This window comes from Mirounga angustirostris, unplaced genomic scaffold (genome assembly GCF_029215605.1).
Source record: "Mirounga angustirostris isolate CCGP_5_RB_7025 unplaced genomic scaffold, mMirAng1.0.hap1 SCAF_405, whole genome shotgun sequence".
NCBI classification, from domain to species: domain Eukaryota; kingdom Metazoa; phylum Chordata; class Mammalia; order Carnivora; family Phocidae; genus Mirounga; species Mirounga angustirostris.
In genome coordinates, this window is record NW_026992113.1 from 2,721 (window position 1) to 7,440 (window position 4,720).

At 51.8% G+C, this 4,720-nt stretch overlaps 1 long non-coding RNA gene across 1 annotated transcript; it reads left to right on the forward strand.

The window, feature by feature from the left end:
* Positions 1-491: 491 nt before the first annotated feature.
* On the forward strand, positions 492-4,226 carry LOC135363502 (uncharacterized). The gene is made up of 2 exons (XR_010409191.1): positions 492-627; positions 3,375-4,226. It is a non-coding gene; the product is annotated as an uncharacterized LOC135363502 (long non-coding RNA).
* The last annotated feature ends 494 nt before the right edge of the window (positions 4,227-4,720 follow it).

Genomic DNA, 4,720 nt, shown 5'->3' on the forward strand with positions numbered 1-4,720 from the left:
CAAGGGGAAATTTTAACAGGGAAAAATGTAGCATGTCTGACTCCCTGTTATTTTTATTCCCTTTTAACCTGTAGGTTAAAAACTTCTGTTTAGCCCTGAACATAGCCATGTTACAGCTAAGATTTACAGAAACTGTCGTTTACCCAAAACCTACCTCCCCTGAGGAGATGAAAGAATAGCCACAGCCATCATCATCCCAATTCCCTAAGACTGAGGAATGATCCTCACTTGGTGGGGGTGGGGGTGGGGGTGGGGGTGGGGATTGAAACCGTGCCCCATAAGGTTAATGAGGTTGATGCTAGCAGAAAGCTTAAAGCTGGTTTTTCAGGGAACTGTTTCCCCCTAGTCAGCTATTGTGTCTTTTCAGGCCCTGCTACCAAATACTGGCTGTCTCTGCAGAAGTCTGGACTCAAGGTCAACTGATAATGGCTGCAGCCTATGAAGAAGCGAGGTCCTGATTCCTTACCTGAGAAAAGGAGCCTAAGACCCCATCCAGGTTGTACCAGCTCTCAGAGCATGCCCACAGCCTCTTCTCCTTGTCCTCAGATAACCTCCTGACATCAGGGACTCAGTTTTGCCTCATTCAGATGTCAGGTCTCCACCCCGAAGTAAACATGGGAATCTATGGTACATATGTTTCCTGAATATACGTGCTCCAACTTTCGCCATGAATAATCATAAATGTCCCTGCCCTTTTCCTTTTTGAAGTTTGATTGTTTGTTTTTATTTATTTATTTCAGAGAGAGAGACACACAGAGAGAGACAGAGACAGAGAGAGAAACACACAGAGAGAGAGAGAGACAGAGAGACAGAGAGACAGAGAGACAGAGAGACAGAGAGCTTGCACGCATGGGTGGGTGGAGGGGCAGAGGGAGAGGGAGAAGACTCCCCATTGAGCAGGGAGCCCCAGAGGGGTGGGGCTCGATCCCAGCACCCTGAGATTATGACCTGAGCTGAAGGCAGATGCTCAACCGGCAGCCACCCAGGCGCCCCTCCATTCCATTTTTTTTTTTTAAAGAGATAAACATTACATACTTTATTTTTAAAAATTCATTCATTCATTCATTCATTCATTCATTCATTCATTCATTCATTTTTCATCATCTGTAGTCCCAGTGTAGGGCTTGAACTCAGGACCCTGACTGAGATCAAGAGTCATGTGCTGTTCTGACTGAGCCACCCAGGTGCTCCTTCTGTTCCATATTTTAAACAACCCTGGGATCATGGCTCAGAGTCACAGTTGGCCCAATGAGACTCACACTCACCCCTCTGTGCAGAGGTGCCATCTGTGGGGCTGGTTCCTGTTTGTCCATCTTCCTTCCTCCTCTTACTGGACAGGAAGGTGGTGTGCGAAAACAGCCAGTGACTACGTGGAATGAGACCGAGGATTTCCCTTGGGAAGCAGGTGGGAGAGGGAGGACAGGTCGATGGATAATCAATAAACTGTTTTTTTTTTTTTTTTTTAAGATTGTATTTATTTATTTATTTGACAGAGAGAGACACAGCGAGAGAGGGAACACAAGCAGGGGGAGTGGGAGAGGGAGAAGCGGGCTTCCCGCGGAGCAGGGAGCCCGATGCGGAGCTCGATCCCAGGACCCTGGGATCATGACCTGAGCCGAAGGCACATGCTTAATGACTGAGCCACCCAGGTGCCCCAACAATCAATAAACTGTTAATGTTGATTTAGAGGAGTGTGCTTGCTGGGCCCATAACTCGGTGGATGAGTTAGAACGGTCCCTGTCAGGCCTCCCTTAGCCCTTAGCCCTTAGCCCTTATCACTCCATGCTTGTGTTTGGCCTCTGACCGCTAAGATACCACCATCATGTGTTCAAGGTCCTCCTCAGACTCAGCCAGCCACACCATGCCACACCCTCCTACCTGCACACCCATCCCTGGAAGGCAGTATAGTAAGACATCATCCCCCACATTCATGATTCCCAAAGGGTTTACTGGAGTTTCGTGGGTTAGGAAAAGGAGGGGACTCTTTTTGCCCCCAGATGAGGTGAGCTCTTCAGACACCCTCTTTCCCCTTCCCCTCCTCCCTCCCTCCCTTCCCTCCCTCCCTCCCTCCCTCCCTCCCTCCCTCCCTCCCTCCCTTCCGTCCCTCCCTCCCTCCCTCCCTCATCTCTCTCCGAAGTTTGCAAGCTGCAGCCTAAGGGTTAGGGGGAGTTGAGGAAAGCCATTGAATGGAGGGAAGCTCCAGGCTCTGACTTTAACAGAAAGCTTTCTGCATTTGAATGAAGCGATTGAATGAGGCCCATTAGAATGGATCACCCTGAACGTCCCATCAGCCGCCCCAGCCCCAGCCCCAGCCCCCCCATCCCCCCCCAACTGAAGTCCTCTGGTCGAATTGGAACAGTAGGCTGGGGGGGGGGGGGGGGGCTGTCCATCCTAAGTTGGTAACTAGGCCCCTGGTCCATAGGGAAAAAATCACGCACGGGTACAGATGAGTTGGTAGCTCAGGCAAAGTGGTCGAAGTGTTGGCAAGGTTTCCGTGGATGAGGGGAGATTTGTTCTGGGACCACCCTCCCATATACATCTCTGGCTGAGAAGAGGACAGGGGAGCCCTGTGGGGGTGGGGGTGGGGGTGGGGGTGGGGGGGCGGGACCCAGATCTGGAGCTCGGAGTGGACTATAGCCGCTGCCTGCCCGGGTGTGTGTGCCTGGGGGGCGGGGGGGGGGGCGCTGAGGGATAAGGGCTGAGGGTGGTGGGGTCTGCTCACGCTGACTCCTGCAACTCAATTCATCCTGGGAACCTTCTGTTGTTTCTGCTGAGGTGCCAGGTGCTGTGATGACCAAAGCTAAACTCCTCTCTTTGCCTAGTTCTTAAAAGGCCTGATCCTCCTGTTATCTTGTTAAATGGACCGACCCCTGCACCCTCCCATCCTGCCAGACCCCTTGTGCAAATACTTCCACTTGAAGAGTTCTTTCTCTGAATCTAGAAAATAAACAGACAACACCCACCAGCCACACCGACCCCATTGCCACAAATACCTAGCAAAGACAAATCTAGCTGGTCTCCTTCTGCCTCAAGGCACTTTAGAGAGTCACTCTCTCAGACACACCTTAGGCTCAATTACAGGCTGCTGTCTCCCTTTCTCTGGCACAATTCCATCCCTGGAGGAGCCCCATATCGCATCTGCAGCCGTGAGCTGGAGACAGTATGCTCAAGTGACCGGGTGGTAGCACCGTAACTTTGAAATGACCTATACCCCAAGTCATCCATGAACATGGTCCCTGGAAATCTTTGACATTCACGTGCCTCTGATGAAATCCTTGCTTTGGAAACTCCAGCACCCATAGCCAATCTTGTCCATGTTCTGCTAACCTTTGCTCGCCCTCTGTTCGCCTGATATCTTGCCTGATTGTTTACAGAGAAATTAGATCCCATCCAGCAAGAGCTGAATCCGAGTCCTCTGCTCACCCCACGACGGAAAAGAATATGCACAGGCCTGCATCCCTCTTCTCCTTCTCCACCATGTCGGAAGAAAAGGTGGCCCTCCCTCCTCCCATCAGAACCCAAACCCGAGATAAGACTTAGATATAAAGGAAACCAGCATACTGTTTTGAACTCTATATACACTTGTAAAAAACGAGCAGCGGCAAGGAAACACACAAACCACCACCCCCCCCCACACACACACAGGTGCAAGGAGGGTGCGCTGACTCGCTGAATCTCCCCCTTTTCTCCCGAGAGGCATCCCCCCCATCCCCCGCCCCCCCCCGAAGATGTCCTCCCTATGCCGGAAGGGGAGTGAGTGACGTTCTTTTCTTCCTTTTTTTTTTTTTTTAAATTATTCTTTTTAAAAGACTTTTATTTATTTGAGAGGAGGGGTGGGGGGAGGGAGGGGGGAGGGAGGGAGAGAGAGAGAGAGAGAGAGAGATTGAGAGAGAGAGAAGCAGAGTCTCCGCCGAGCAGGGAGCCCGATGTGGGGCTGGATCCCCGGACCCTGAGCTCAGGGCCTGAGCCGAAGGCAGGCGGACGGTTCACGGATTGAGCCAGCCAGGCGCCCCAGCTTTCTTGTTTCTTTGTCTGCCTGCTTGCCTGCGTGTTGGGTCTGTGGATGTCTGATGCCTGCCCTCTGATTTCGTGGGGAGGTGGGCCGTCTTTCCTCCTTCCAATGGCCTTTGCGCATTTGTCAAACTTCTGTCGGGCTTGGGCCTATCTGTTTGGGTATCTGTGGCGTTCCATCCACCGACCTGTCTCTTTTGTCTGCCAACATCACAGGGTCTCTATCGCCTCTATACATAAGCATGAAACGGGCCCGGAGAGGACGACTTTGTTTCCTGAGTTTTGTTTTGTTTTCTTCGAAATCACCATAGCGATTCTAATTCCTTTTGCCTGTCTGCTTGTGTATGTAATCTGTACACCCATCCAGTGCGGTGCTGGAACTCACGACGCCCGCCGATCAAGAGTCGCGGTCGCGTGGGCCTCCTCCGACCGAGCCAGCCAGGTGCCCTGAAATACGTGTACTTGAAAAACCAATGTGAAGCCTGCACCCGTGAACTTTTTTTTTTAAAGATTTTATTTATTTATTTGAGACAGAGAGAATGAGAGAGACAGAGAGCACATGAGAGGGGGGAAGGGTCAGAGGGAGAAGCAGACTCCCTGCCGAGCAGGGAGCCCGATGCGGGACTCGATCCCGGGACTCCGGGATCATGACCTGAGCCGAAGGCAGTCGCTTAACCAACTGAGCCACCCAGGCGCCCTTTTTTTTCTT